This window comes from Heterodontus francisci, chromosome 15 (assembly GCF_036365525.1).
Source record: "Heterodontus francisci isolate sHetFra1 chromosome 15, sHetFra1.hap1, whole genome shotgun sequence".
In the NCBI taxonomy this organism is placed as follows: Eukaryota; Metazoa; Chordata; class Chondrichthyes; order Heterodontiformes; family Heterodontidae; genus Heterodontus; species Heterodontus francisci.
This window is the reverse complement of record NC_090385.1, coordinates 19,290,758-19,307,105: the sequence shown is the minus strand read 5'-3', so window position 1 is coordinate 19,307,105 and position 16,348 is coordinate 19,290,758. Positions and strand designations below refer to the sequence as shown.

General features: G+C 43.4%; 1 long non-coding RNA gene across 1 annotated transcript in view; it reads right to left on the bottom strand.

Annotated features, from left to right (window-relative positions):
- LOC137377523 (uncharacterized) overlaps window positions 1–13,514 on the bottom strand; it is an 82,208-nt gene extending 68,694 nt beyond the window's left edge. The window contains exon 1 of the long non-coding RNA XR_010976432.1: window positions 13,409–13,514. This is a non-coding gene — a long non-coding RNA (uncharacterized lncRNA). The remainder of the gene's footprint in view (window positions 1–13,408) is intronic.
- Window positions 13,515–16,348: the final 2,834 nt, after the last annotated feature.

Sequence of the window (16,348 nt, the reverse complement as noted above, 5' to 3'; positions counted from 1 at the left end):
ATCAAGAACGAGAGGGCACAGATTTAAAGTAATGGGGAAGAGAAGCAAAAGTAACATGAGGAAAATCTTTTTCACGCAGTGAGTGGTTAAGGTTTGGAATGCGCTGCCTGAGAGTGTGGTGGAGGCAGGTTCAACTGAAGCATTTAAAAGGGAATTAGACAGTTATATGAAAAGGAAGAATGTGCAGGGTTACAGGGAGAAGGCGGAGGAATGGAACTAGGTGAATTGCTCTTTCGGAGAGCCAGTGCAGATGCAATAGGCCGAATGGCCTCCTTCTGCACTTTAACAATTCTGTGATTCTGTGACTCTGAAGCCCCATGTGACCTGTGCGCTGTTTATAAAATTTTATCGAACACATAAAATCGCTTTCTATTGGCCTCCAACTGGCTGAATTACGTATCTGCTACGTCTCTGCCCTCCATGTTTGCCACCAGGGACAAAATTAGGATGGGACGTCATGACGTCAGACTTCCTGTTCGATGTGTCCAGTCCTGATTTTATGTCCTGCCACCCATCCATATTGTTCCCTTAAAATTCAGTCCTAAATGGCACTGAACCATTGCCCGCCCTGTGAGATCCAACGAAACACTGCAGTTTGTAAAAAACAGCATGCCACCATCGGCATGCAGAATTTGGTTTCCAAATTCTTTCACTCGATGTGCTGCAGTAATGGCTGTGGCCGTTTTTGATTTGCTCATTCTGGCATTCTTGTCTACTAACACCTGAAACTCCTACTCTCAAAACTGTACCTGAACATTTCCCTCATTTACAAAGCAGCAATTTGAACCTTGTGTCAATCAGTAAAACACGCGATGTTCGCAACCTGCCCAGCAATCAGCAAGTTCAGCCTTGTGTCAATCAGAAAACGCGCAAAGTTTGCAAAATGGCCAAATTCACAGAAGACCCGAGATTTACCTTCAAGAACGGAGAGCAGTCGGACCTCTTCAAGTGCGCCAGAGTTTTGGAAAAAAAAGCCAATAGTGACATTACAGGAAAGCTGCAAGGTGATTGGTTGGTGAGTCACTGCTGTTAGGGAATAGCTCTAAATAGCTGGCTTAGTAACTAAGGTAAGAAAGGTCTACAGTTTATTTTCATATAAAGTAAGTAGTGTTTTTTAGGGAGCTCTGTAATAACAAGGACCAGGGAAAAAGGGGCCTAGAGTAATTGATATTATTTGATATTAAAATCTTCCAAAAGGTTTAATTTAAAGGGTTAAGTCATGGCAGGAGAGCTCAAAGCCATGTGTGCTCCTCGTGCTCTATGTGGGAAGCTGGGTACATTTCCAGTGCCCGGGACCACGTTGTGTGCAGGAAGTGACTCCAGCTGCAGCTCCTGGAAGCCCGGGTTTCGGAGCTGGAGCGGCAGTTGGGGACACTGTGGAGCATCCACGAGGTGGAGAGTATTGTGGATAGTACGTATAGAGAGGTGGTCACACCCCACAGGCAGGAGGGGAATGGGTACCACCAGGCAGAGCAAGAGGACGAGGCAGGCAGTGCTGGAATCTCCTGTGGCTATTCCCCTGCAAAACAGATATACTGCTTTGGATACTGTTGGGGGGAATGGCCTCTCAGGGGAAAGTAGCAACAGCCCAATTTGTTGCATCACGGTTGGCTCTGCTGCACAGGGCAGGAGTAAAAAGTGTGGGAATACAATAGTTATAGGGAATTAAATTGTAAGGGGAATAGATAGGCATTTCTGTAGCCACAAAAGAGACTCCAGGATGGTATGTTGCCTCCCTTGTGCTAGCGTCAAGGATGTCTCCGAGCGGTTACAGGACATTCTGAAGGGGGAGGGTGAACAGCCAATGGTTGTGGTGCACATTGGTACAAACGATGTAGGTAAAAAAAAAAGGATGAGCTCCTAAAAGCAAAATATAGGGAGTTAGGAAGTAAGTTGAAAAGTAGGACCTCAAAGATAGTGATCTCAGGATTACTACCACTGCCACGTGCTAGTCAGAGTAGAAATAACAGGATATATCGGATGAATACGTGGCTGAAGAGATGGTGTGAGGGGGAGGGTTTTAGATTCCTGGGACATTGGGACCGGTCTGGGGGAGATGGGACCAGTACAAACAGAATGGGTTACACCTGGGCAGGACCGGGACTGATGTCCGCGGGGGAGTATTTGCTAGCGTGGTTGGGGAAGGTTTAAACTAAAATGGCAGGGGGATGGGAACCTTTGCAAGGAGTCAGAGAAGGGGGAATCAAAGACAACAACAAAAGACAGTAAGGGGAATAAGAAAAGTGACAGGCAAAGAAATCAAGGGCCAGAATCAAACAGGGCTACAGTGAAAAATAGTGAGAAGGGGCCAAGTAATGTTAAAAAGACAAGCCTTAAGGTTTTGTGCCTTAACGCACAGAGCATTCGCAATAAAGTGGATGAATTAATCACGCAAATAGATGTAAATGGGTATGATATAGCCGGGATTACGGAGACATGGCTGCAAGGTGACCAGGGATGGGAAATGAACATCCAGAGGTATTCAGTATTTAGGAAGGACAGACAACAAACAAAAGGCGGTGGAGTTGCATTGCTGGTTAAAGAGGAAATTAACGCAATAGTGAGGCAAGATATTAGCTCTGACTATGTGGAATCTGTATGGGAAGAGCTGAGAAACACTAAGGGGCAAAAAAACGTTAGTGGGGGTTGTATATAGACCCCCAAACTGTAGTGGTCATGTTGGGAATGCCATTAAATAGGAAATTAGAGATGATAAAGGAACATCTGTAATTATGGGTGACTTTAATCTGCATATAGATTGGGCAAATCAAATTAATCACAATACCGTAGAGGAGGAATTCTTGGAGTGTATACGGGATGGTTTTCTGGACCAATACGTTGAGGAACCAACCAGAGAACAAGCCATCCTAGACTGGGTATGGTGTAATGAAAGAGGAATAATTGACAATCTAGTTGTGCGAGATCCCTTGGGGACAAGCGACCATAATATGATAGAATTCTTCATCAGGATGGAGAGTGACATAGTTGATTCTGAGACTAGGGTCCTGAATCTTAGTAAAGGAAACTACGAAGATATGAGGCGCGAGTTGGATAGGATAGATTGGGAAACGTCACTTAAAGGGACGACGGTAGAAAGGCAATGGCAAACATTCAAAGAGCGCATGGATGAACTGCAACAATTGCTTATTCCTGTCTGGCGCAAAAATAAAATGGGAAAGTAGCCAAACCATGGCTTACAAGGGAAATTAGGGATAGCATTAGATCCAAGGAAGAGGCATATAAATTCGCCAGAAAAACAGACCTGAGGATTGGGAGCAGTTTAGAATTCAGCAAAGGAGAACCAAGGGATTGATTAAGAAGGGGAAAATAGAGTACGAGAGCAAGATTGCGAAGAACATAAAAACTGACTGTAAAAGTTTCTATAGGTATGTGAAGAGAAAAAATTTAGTGAAGACAAATGTAGATCCCTTGCAGTCATAAACAGGGGAATTTAATATGGGGAACAAAGAAATGGCTGACCAACTAAATGCATATTTTGGTTCTGTCTTCACAAAGGAGGACACAAATATCATACCAGAAATGTTGGGGAACACAGGGTTTAGTGAGAGAGAGGAACTAAAAGAAATCAGTCTTAGTAGAGTAATGGTGTTGCGGAAATTGATGGGGTTGAAGGCCGATAAATCCCCAGGGCCTGATGGTCTGCATCCCAGAGTACTTAAGGAAGTAGCCCTAGAAATAGTGGATGCATTGGTGGTCATCTTCCAAGATTCTATAGACTCTGGAACAGTTCCTACAGATTGGAGGGTAGCTAATGTAACCCCACTATTTAAAAAGGGAGGTAGACAGAAAGCAGGGAATTATAGACCAGTCAGCCTGACGTTAGTAGTGGGGAAAATTCTAGAGTCCATTATCAAAGATTTTATAGCAGAGCACTCGGAGAACAGTGGTAGAATCGGACAGAGTCAGCATGGATTTACGAAAGAGAAATCACGTTTGACAAATCTATTAGAATTCTTCGAGGATGTAACGAGTAGAGTTGATGAGGGGGGGCCAGTGGATGTGGTTTATTTGGACTTTCAGAAGGCTTTCGACAAAGTCACACATAAAAGAGTAGCATGTGAAATTAAAGCGCATGGGATTGGGGGTAGTGTATTGCAATGGATAGAAAATTGGTTGGCGGACAGTAAGCAAAGAGTAGGGATAAATGGGTCTTTTTCCGAATGACAGGCAGTGACTAGTGGGGTACCACAGGGATCGGTACTAGGACCCCAGCTATTCACAATATATATTAATGATTTAGATGAGGGAACTAAATGTAATATCTGCAAATTTGCAGATGACACAAAACTGGGTGGGAGGGTGAGTTGTGAGGAGGATGCAGAGAGGATTCAGGGTGATTTGGACAAGTTGAGCGAGTGGGCTAATGCTTGGCAGATGCAGTACAACGTGGATAAATGTGTAGTTATCCACTTTGGTAGCAAAAACAGGAAGGCAGATTATCTGAACAGCTATAAACTGAGAGAGGGAAATATGCAACGAGACCTGGGTGTTCTCATACACCAGTGGCTGAAAGCAAGCATGCAGATCCAACAGGCGGTAAAAAGGCAAATGGTATGTTGGCCTTCATAGTGAGAGGATTCGAGCACAGGAGCAGAGATGTCTTGCTGCAGTTATACAGGGTCTTGGTGAGGCCACACCTGGAATATTGTGTGCAGTTTTGGTCTCTTTATCTGAGGAAGGATATTCTTGCTATAGAGGGAGTGCAGCGAAGGTTTACCAGACTGATTCCTGGGATGGTGGGACTGATGTATGAGGAGAGATTGAGTCAGTTAGGATTATATGCGCTGGAATTCAGAAGAGTGAGGGGGGAATCTCATAGAAACCTATAAAATTCTAAGAGGACTTGACAGGGTAGATGCAGGAAGGATGTTTCCGATGGTGGGGGAGTCCAGAACCAGGGGTCATAGTCTAAGGATACGGGGTAAACCATTCAGGACTGAGATGAGGAGAAATTTCTTCACCCAGAGAGTGGTGAACCTGTGGAATGCGCTACCACAGAAAGCAGTTGAGGTTAAAACATTGTATGTTTTCAAGAAGGAGTTAGATATAGCTCTTGGGTTTAAAGGGATCAAAGGATATGGGGCAAAAGCGGGAACAGGTTACTGAGTTGGATGATCAGCCATGATCATAATGAATGGCAGAGCAGGCTCAAAGGGCCGAATGGCCTACTCCTGCTCCTATTTTCTATGTTTCTATTTCACAGGGGACCCGAGATTTCAAAGTCTGTGACACATTTTTCACGGCTGTGAATTTGGTAGGTCGCTATTTATTGCGCTCCTGTGAAGCACTTTGGGACGCTTTATCATGTTAAAGGAGCTAGATAAATACAAGTTGTCGTCATCTATTTTTCCTTTATATGTGTAGCACTTTACACTTCATTAAATTTCATCTGTGTACTCGAAAATTTTGTCTCAGTTGATTTGTGATTTCTGATCTGCACTTCCAATTCCACTGACCCTCCTAGCTTGGTCATCTGCAAATTGGACCACTTTGCATTTAGCTTCTGAATTCAGAGGAAGGACTTTTGAGGGTCATTTGGGGTGGGAACAGAGGCAGGCAGATGTGTAATTTTGCACAGCTGGCTGGGTTGCTGGAACCATCCCGTCCCCAAACCATTTTGGAGAAGGCCGGATGCGAGGTGGAACAACTACCCGCCCACAAGTGGCGGGTAGCTAGTTAAGCTCATTAACATGCCAAGTAAGGCCATGGATCTGAGGCTAACAGGAATTTTTCAGTCAGTCTGCGGTCCCCTCGTGGCATCAGCAGCTGCCTGGAGATGGCCTCCATGAGGCCAGCACTCCAGGAAGACTCCAAGGCGCTCACCACCCGCCCTTCACTTGGCCACAGCTGCAGGTTTCCCCTCCACAATGGTGGCCTGGCAGCTGTGCCACTTTTGTTTTTAAAGTTTTGGAAGTGCTGAGAGGGTGCCTGAAGATGGCACCTTTTCTCTCTCTCCCTTATCAGCAATGGCTGCCTGCAGCTCCTTCCATTCTGGCAGAGTGGTGTTTTTTATCTTTTCAGAATGAGCAGAAAAGCCATCTAACCTCTCGTGTAAAATTACGATTAAAGTGTAATTGTTAGTCCAATGGCACACTAATCCCATTCACTGTATCCTTTCGGGTATAAATTTAGGATCATGGGAGATGTAGGTCTGCCGATGGAAGCTGTGTCTTACTGTGAACACAGAGAGAGAGAGTTGGGAAAGAATCCAAATTGTAATATAAGCTTTCCCCAATAGTCAACACGACCCCTGCTTGAACTTAATTTACAGAATAAATTGCTTCTCTGAACACTCCCGTGTGATGGTGGCCTGTACGTATGGATCAAACCCAGCTGTCTCGTGCAACAAAGAAAGATTTTCATATGTAAGGTTCAAACTAATTGTACAACTACACTTACACAAGTGTGCCAGTGCATTGTGTTCTACAAATTTGATGAATAAACTTTTGTATGGAAACTTATAAAAAGCTTTTTGGAAATCACTATCTTAGATGCACTGTACTCTGTTTCTTTAAGCACATGCTGCTGCAAATGTGCTTTAGAATCACAAAATTTTGTCTTATTCAACTTCTGTTCCATTGTTTATTTGAAAGTAGAATGAATGAAGCAAAATATAAATGTCTCCAAATTTCAGGTATGGTTTTTATAACAGCAGACTGAGGAAATCCTTGACATAATGGAAATAATGCAACATCTACAAATCCTGATTGCTTGTTTTATTGATTGCATTATTACATTTTAGACATATGCTTTAATAAGAAAATTCTATATTGGTTTTGCTGTGGTAATGACAGCAAAACTGGCAATGTTCACGGTCATTACTCCACTGAAAGTGACAGCAACTTCAGGAGACCACACATGCGCAGAATAACATGGAAATCCATAAGCTGCTGTTGATGAGTCTATGCACCTCCATAGGATATGCTGTAGAGGTTCCCACAGACAGCAATCTCCACTGTAATCATGATTTAAAGAAAACTTCTATTTCTACACTGTTAGTCTCCCTGTAACAACCTTCGAAAAGGTTACACCTTGTTGAATGTGGTGTAACTGGGGTTTTAATTGCGTACTAACTTCATAATTACTACTAACCTCTTACTGGCCCTGAAAAGCTAATTTTATATTTGTTGAATGTCAGATTTCTCCACAATGATAAATCCACATATTTAAAAACTTTTTAAGTTTATCTTTGTTTTAGCTTCTATTTTAATCCAATCCTACTCATTTATTTTGCTACCTGAAAATTTTAATTAAAAATGAAGGGATTTGGTGCTTTTAACTTTCTGGTTTGCTGGCTATGAGAACACTTCAATGTGATTGGCTGCTTACCCTGCTTGCTGCCATCATTACCGCTTCATGCTAAGATGGCCCCTTGACTTGGTGCCAGATTTAAAAGGCCATCAGGAAAAGGGAAAACCCCACCACAGAAATTGCTAGATCTTTGTGGGCAGCTTTCTTCGAGGTCAACAACGAACACCCTTGCTTTGCCACTTATCCTTGAAAAATCAGGGCCATTATGTTTGCAGAGATTTAAAGAAAGCAATGTCAGATTCATGAAACAAAGCACAGCCTGCATTTGTATAAATGTTTGATGGCTCTTTCCTCACCCATAGTAAAATAGCATGTCAACACTGAATTATTGAGTTTTTTGACAAGGTGACCAAACAGGTGGATGAGGGTAAAGCCGTGGATGTGGTCTATATGGATTTCAGTAAGGTGTTTGATAAAGTTCCCCACGGTAGGCTATTGCAGAAAATACAGAAGTATGGGATTGAAGGTGAATTAGTGCTCTGGATCAGAAATTGGCTAGCTGAAAGAAGACAGAGGGTGGTGGTTGATGGGAAATGTTCATCCTGGAGTATAGTTTCTAGTGGTGTACCGCAAGGATCTGTTTTGGGGCCACTGCTGTTTGTCATTTTTATAAATGACCTGGATGAGTGTGTAGAAGGGTGGGTTAGTAAATTTGCGGATGACACGAAGGTCGGTGGAGTTGTGGATAGTGCCGAAGGATGTTGTAGGTTACAGAGGGACATAGATAGGCTGCAGAGCTGGGCTGAGAGATGGCAAATGGAGTTTAATGCGGAAAAGTGTGAGGTGATTCACTTCGGAAGGAGTAACAGGATTGCAGAATACTGGGCTAATGGGAAGATTCTTGGTAGTGTAGATGAGCAGAGAGATCTTGGTGTCCAGGTACATAAATCCCTGAAAGTTGCCACCCAGGTTAATAGAGCTGTTAAGAAGGCATATGGTGTGTTAGCTTTTATTAGTAGGGGGATCGAGTTTAGGAGCCACGAGGTCATGTTGCAGCTGTACAGAACTCCGGTGCGGCCGCACCTGGAGTATTGCGTGCAGTTCTGGTCACCGCATTATAGGAAGGATGTGGAAGCTTTGGAAAAGGTGCAGAGGAGATTTACTAGGATGTTGCCTGGTATGGAGGGAAGGTCTTACGAGGAAAGGCTGAGAGACTTGAGGTTGTTTTCGTTAGAGAGAAGGAGGAGAAGAGGTGACTTAATAGAGACATATAAGATAATCAGAGGGTTGGACAGGGTGGATAGTGAGAGCTTTTTTCCTCGGATGGTGATGGCAAACACGAGGGGACATAGCTTTAAGTTGAGGGGTGATAGATATAGGACAGATGTCAGAGGTAGTTTCTTTACACAGAGAGTAGTAGGGGCGTGGAACGCCCTGCCTGCAACAGTAGTAGACTCGCCAACTTTAAGGGCATTTAAGTGGTCATTGGATAGACATATGGATGAAAATGGAATAGTGTAGGTCAGATGGTTTCACAGGTCGGCGCAACATCGAGGGCTGAAGGGCCTGTACTGCGCTGTAATGTTCTATGTTCTATGTATGTGTAGACTAACACATTAAGGATGACTTCTGAACTTTACAAGAGCACTAAAACAAAATTGCATCCTTCTGGATTGCTGTCTTGAATGCTATTAACAGTACTTATATGATCATCCATGCTCAGAATACATATCTAATATAACAGGAAAAGCTTTAATTTTATCAATGCCATTGTGTACATGACTGTTAATATCTCTAAGCAAAACATAACTTATTTATCCTCGTTTTTATTTCAGATTTCCAGCATCCGCAGTATTTTGCTTTTAACTTACTTATCCTTGTCCATTCCAAACAAGTTGAAGGTTTACTGGCTGCTGGATAGTGAATTAAACTCTGCATTATGTTCTGTTTGTGCATTTTCACTTAATGCCATTCTTTCACTGTGATTTATGATTCCAATATCAATCCTGTATTCTGAGCACGAGAGGAGTGTGCAAAAGGTTAGAAATATACTGAAGCTTTAAGAGTGATATTCAAATGTTTAAATACAATGAGACAAATCCTAATACTGCCCTAAGAAACTCTTTGAGTTATTTGGATGCTCCATAACATTACATGGTGATATTGTTAACCTGTCATAGTAAAATGGAGATAGATAACTGAGGGGTGTGGGTGGGGGAGGGGGAGTAGTTTCTCAGTCAAATGTGTGCAATGCCATTGGCTATGAGGATGAAAGGAAAAGAAGGATCTGCTGATGGGGCGAGATAAAAGGGATGAGAGGAGACTATTGGAGGGAATGGCAGTATAAAGGCAATGTTACTGGACTAGTAGTCCAGAGGCCCAAACTAAAGCTCTGGCGACACAAGTTCAAATCACACCACAGCATGGGGGGAATTTAAATTTGAATAATAAATTTGGAATAAAAAGCTAGTCTCAGTAATAATGATCATGAATTGGATTGTTGTAAAAACTCATCAGGTTCATTAATTAGCATGGATTGAGCAGAAAATGAACAGAAAACAGAGACTAGAAATAAACAGGACATTTTTGGGTTGGCAGGCTGTAACCATACCGCAAGGATCAGTACTTGGGCCTCAGCTATTTACATTGAATATTATGACTTTAGATGAGGGGACTGAGTGTAATGTATCCAGGTTTGCTGGCAATACAAATTTAGGTGGGAAAGTAAACTGTGAGGAGGATGCAAAGAGGCTGAAGAAGGATATAGACAGGCTGTGTGAGTGGGCAAGAACATGGCAGATGTGGTGAAATGTGAAGTTATCCACTTTGGTAGGAAAAATAAAACAGCAGAATATTTTTTGAATGGTGAGAGACTGGGAAAAGTATGATTTCAGAAGGACCCAGCTGTCCTTGTGCATGAATCACAGCAAGTTAACATGCAGGTACAGCTCACAATTAGGAATACAAATTGTATGCTCTCTTTTGTTACAAAGAGTAAAGAAGTCTTACTTTATGGATTTCCCTAGAGGGAGTGCAACAAAGGTTCACTAGATTGGTTCCTGCGATGAAGGGACTGGCATATTGAGTAGACTAGGCCTATATTCCTGAAATATAGAAGAATGAGAGGTAATCTAATTGAAACATATAAAATTCTTAAGGGGTTTAACAGGGTAGGTGCTGGAGAAAATGTTTCCTCTGGCAGGGCAATCTAGAACACAGGGTCACAGTCTCAGAATAAGGGGTTGGCCATTTAGGACTGAGATGGGGAGAAATTTTCTCACTCAAAGGATTATGAATCTTTGGAATTCTCTACCCCAGAGAGCCAGGGATGTTCAGTCACTGAGTACATTCAAGACAGTGTTCGATAGATTTTTGTGTATTAAGGGATATAGGGACACTGTAGGAAGGTGGATGAGGTACAAGATCAGCCATGATCTTGTTGAATGGCAGAGCAGACCAGAAGGGGCAAGTGGCTTACTCCAGCTCCCATTTCTTATGTTCTCCTCCTGAGGTATTCAATGAAGGCCTGGTAGCAAGGCCTGTGCCCTAATGATTGTCAGTCCAAGCAGCAGAACTGTTGATTGAGAACAATGATGATTTCCTCCGCAATTATCCTGGTTGCAGCATTGCTAACATTGTACGAATGCTGTCCACGTGTGGTCAGGTGGCAGAGGGAAGTCATGAGCCATGCGTAGAGCGGGTAGCCCTTGTTCCAAGCAGCCATCCTCTAATACAACATGGCAACTCGAAGATGGTGCAAAATGCTGACTGGCACAGGATAAAAGCATCATAACTGCTGCCAGGATAGTGGGCATTCACCAACATGATACTCTGTGCATGGCCACACACCAAATGTACGTTGAGAATGTGGGGCACTTTGTGGTTCCAGTACATCTCCTCATTGAGATGTGGCACAGCCAGAGCCACCTGTATGCAGTCAATAACTCCCTGCACCATTGGGAATCCCACCACTCTGGCAAAGCCATGTGGAACTCCTCCTACTTCTCTCTATTTAGAGGGAAGACTATAATGTCCGCTCTCCTTGTATACGGGGCCTCGGTGACCTCTATGATGCTGCAATTCAAGGCAAACTGACAGATATTCGCAATGTTGCCAGCTCTAACCTGGAAGGACATGAAGAGTAGAAATGGAGGGTGACAGTGACCTTGCTCTGCTCTGCCGGTCTGATTGGAGGAGGTGGCACAGTTCAGTGACCACTCCTTGGTGAATCACAGCCACTTCAGGCACTGTAGCTGGCTCAGGTGGCAATAGGGGAATACCCTAGGACCTTCTGAGACCCCTCCTCCTCTTCTTCCCTCTGCTGCCTGTGCTCCATTTCCCCGCTGTGCTACAGCCCAAGGAGGGATGGTGGCCATAGCCCCCCGTGATTGACTGCATGCTTTCTGTTGAGAGGTCTTCAAAATCCACTCAGCTCCTTGCAAAGGTCCAGAAACACTCTGGACTCAAACAACTTGTGTGAGCAACTCCAACACACAGTATTTCTACTATTTGCAACAGCAATAGAAAGTCAAAATCACCTCACCGGAAAGTCGTATGCTGATGCATTTAAATAACGCGAGTTGGGAGGGAACAGTCCCTTGTGCACATGAATGCACATCCAACTGCATGTATTTCAGGGTGTTAACAGGACCTTCAAGGTCCAAAATGGTAGATCAGGCACCAAATTAGCATAGACACTGACTGACATCAAGGTCTGCCCACTCTGCATGCTTCCGGCACACGCATGGATACCTGTGCTATCGCCCTTCCCAAGATGGCGATCAGCATGGGAGACACTATAAGTCACTGGAAGTGGCACCCACTGCCATCTCCCAACCACCATTTTTATGACCTCTGGTCTTCCATAACACCGAAAACAGTGGCACTACACAGCTGAATTATCCGGCCTGTGTACTGCCATAAGAATTCTTCAATCTGATTGGTTAAGACACACCATTTGCTTGTCCTAATCCCAGATGCACTGTAGAGGGCTCCATGCTGAAATGGATTTCTAATTACCACAATTTGCAATGCAAAGCCCATAGAAAGTTTACAGGTAAGTGTAAAAGTAATGAATGGCTGGCACCAGTTCTGATGAAAGGGTCATAGACCTGAAACGTTAACTTTGCTTCTCTCTCCACAGATGCTGCCAGGCCTGCTGAGTATTTCCAGCACTTTTTGTTGCAGATTTCCAGCATCTGCAGTATTTTGCTTTTATATTTCCTTTCATTTGGGACTGGCTGTAAAATCCAGGCTTTTTTTTTACTTTATAGTATAGTATGAGGTAAGCTTTTTAAACTGCTCATTTACTAATCTGTAATTCAGAAGTAACAAAACATGTAAAGGTATTTTATCAGACAATCGTTAGGGAGGTGAGAAAGTCGTTAATTCCCTCAATAGTTTCAGATCTTGTATCCCTCTGTTCTCTTTTCTCTCGCTGTATTGGTCTGGACTTATGATCGCAACCAGCCTAATTAGCAAGGCCACTAGATAAGGTAGGAACAGTCCTATGACTCAGGGTAGAAATTTGTATACTATAATAAAAACAAGAAATGCTCGAAATACTCAGCAGTATTTCTGGACATTGATGTCAAGAAGGCATACGGCATGCTTTCCTTCATCGGACGGGGTATTGAGTACAAGAGTTGGCAGGTCATGTTACAGTTGTATAGGACTTTGGTTCGGCCACATTTGGAATACTGCGTGCAGTTCTGGTCGCCACATTACCAAAAGGATGTGGATGCTTTGGAGAGGGTGCAGAGGAGGTTCACCAGGATGTTGCCTGGTATGGAGGGCGCTAGCTATGAAGAGAGGTTGAGTAGATTACGATTATTTTCATTAGAAAGACGGAGGTTGAGGGGGGACCTGATTGAGGTGTACAAAATCATGAGAGGTATAGACAGGGTGGATAGCAAGAGGCTTTTTCCCAGAGTGGGGGATTCAATTACTAGAGGACACGAGTTCAAAGTGAAAGGGGAAAAGTTTAGGGGGGATATGCGTGGAAAGTTCTTTACGCAGAGGGTGGTGGGTGCCTGGAATGCGTTGCCAGCGGAGGTGGTAGATGCGGGCACGTTGGCGTCTTTTAAGATGTATCTAGACAGATACATGAATGGGCAGGAAGAAAAGAGATACAGACCCTTAGAAAATAGGCGACATGTTTAGATAGAGGATCTGGATCGGCGCAGGCTTGGAGGGCCGAAGGGCCTGTTCTTGTGCTGTAATTTTCTTTGTTCTTTGTAGGTCTGGCAGCATCTGTGGAGAGAGAAGCAGAGTCAACGTTTCAGGTCAGTGACCCTTCAATTTGTAATTGAAATTTGTATACATTGCGCTCCTTTCTTATGCATAAAATGGGGCAAAGTGTACTAATTTAGGAGTGGGGCAATCTGCGTGAAATCTGCGCACCTATTGTTCCCAGTGCTAAATTCATGCACTGTTTTTCAGGTGCCCAGATCCTGAAACAATGTTGGGCCCCTTAAATATGTAAATTAGGCAGCTAATGACCATTGAACGACACCAATGGGAAGTAGTTAATGATGAACGGGGCAGGCATCTAGCCTGTCATGCTCAGCATTCTTCTGCCGCCCATATGCCCACCAAATAAATAAATATTTTAAAAAGTCATCGTGTGTTGCCAGGAGTCGACATCAGCCTCCCACTACACCACACCACCCCACCCCACCCCCCATAGCCCACTCCAAATTCCTTTTGCTGCCAGTGAGGCAGGCAGCCTGACATTAATTTTATCACTAGGCTTTGCCTGTGGAGGTGTGACCAGTGCAAACAGCTCGTGCTGAGTGTTAATGAGGTCTGAAGACCAATTTCCTTTGATCCCTAGGACCCAGACTAATTTCTAGCTTAAGGATGTAGAACAGAGATATCCAAACTGTAGGCCACATGCAATCCCTGAACTTTGTCAATCTGGCCCTTGAAGCCGAGGTGACTCTGTCCTACTTGTGCTTCTACTACTTATTTACTGGTTTGTCCTGTTTGGATTTTGCAATCCTAAACGGTTGAAAAGGGCTATTCTTAGTCCCGCTATCTCACTGGTAGATAAATCCTAAATTAGACCACCAAGGTGTATCAACAACCTGAAATGTAGGTACACTAATGGGAACGTGGATATAAACTTTGTGGTCCCCATGTCTCTTTGGTACATGTCTTTGCTGCCAAAGGCGGCAAAAATATTCGATGCACCAGATGTACAGAATCTTGTTGACTGTTTTACTGCTCAAATGTTCCTAACCTCCTTCCTCTATCCCCTCTATAAATCAGAGCATTATCTTTATTTGGCATCAAACCATTCAATTAATTTATTTCTCACCTACTGAAATGTTGTATGACCCTTTAGAAGTGTCAAGACACCCACTACACTGGTCTGTTGTGTATTTCATGATGTTATCCCCGCTCCAATAAACCCATCTATGTAAACCAATGTTTATTTTACTTGCCTGCTTTGCTATGTCATTCTCTTAGTTTTGTACTTCTCAATGTATATTTGTAACATAATGCCCTTTATTGCTTGCAAACAAGTCTTGCAGGAGATTTTCATTCCAATTTTTTTTAAATGTCATAAATTTAAGCATGATGAATCTGTTTTAAAGCACAATTAAAATAGCGTGTTTATCTTTATTGATACTAAACCAACATAGTTTCCCCAATTCCTCAGTCTTTCCATGCCATCCCTGGCCAAGAGACAACACGTACTGTTCAAGGGTTCATTGCTGCTCTGTTTTGAAAGTAATCTAGGGTAACGCTCATGATGTTTCCATTTCCCTCCCTTGAGGAAGTCCTTTCCTTTAACAATGACATTATTAGTGAGCCAACATGTGGTGAATTCCAGGTACCAAACCATGTGCTTGTTGGTGTTTAAATGTCACTGTCACTGTTTTCTCTTTCAAAATATTTATTATACATTTTAAATAACTTTAAAATATCCTCTTGTCATGTGCTACATGGCTGCTCCATCAATTATATCTTTCTTAATTCTTTTAGGAAAACTAGATTGGCATTAGCTCAGCAATTTTTGTTAGGTAAGAGAATCAAGGAATATTAAGTCAAGGTAAATGGAGTTCAGATACAAATCATGATCATGATCTAATTGAAGGGTGGAATTTTAACTGTTCAGGGGAAAGAGGATTTGGGTGCAGGTGGGGTGGGGGACATGGGGGGGGGGCCGGGTTAAATGCCCAAAAAATGCACGTATGTCAGAAACCCGACATGATGCCACTCACTCACTTCCAGCTTTTACCTGGACATGACAGGAGGCATGCGGGAAAGCCCTGTGGAACTGTCAGTCTGTAATCTAATGTGCAAACAGCCAGTTAATGCAGACTTTTACCCAGTATTCTGGCTTTAACAGCCAGCAAATGGATTTCCAGAGCTGTGTGAAACTCGGCAGGGTCAACAAGGTGCGAGTACAGCAGGGAGTCAATGTTCTGTGAAATTGATAGGCTGGAAAATCTTTAAAGATGAAACTGCATAGCTGCTTTGCTGCCTAAGTGAAAAGGTAGTGCTCACAGGACTTCCTCAAAGAATAAAAGCAAAATACTGCAGATGCTGAAAATCTGATTTCCAACTTTTTGGAAGTCATTTCACCTATCTTGGACTTCGCTCACCTTGATCTGCACTTTCTTGCTGTCAGCCTTCACTGAGCATGGGAGCAGCTTATGCAGCTCTATCTTGGACGTCTGATTAGGAACAAGAGGAGCAGTAACACAAGCAGCACCAGGAGCAACAGCAGCTGCTGCCTTCTCCTCAGCCACATGCCGCTCCTCAGGACAGAGGAGATGGACAGAGAGGTCCAACTCAAAAGGAGGCCAAAACCCCAGCACAGAATATACTGGCAGAGGATCAGCTTTCTCAACATGACAGAGCAACAGTGGCTCAGGCTTTCACGGTAGGTTGCTGCTGATTTCTGCACGTCCTTCCCAATAGACCAAGTGGACATGCATTGCTAGTGGAAGTCAAGGTCACCATAGCCCTGGATTTCTTCACCTCTGTCTCCTTCCAGGGATCTGCTGGTGACATCTGCAGAATTTCACAATCTGCTACATAAGTGCATTTCCCAGGTAACCGA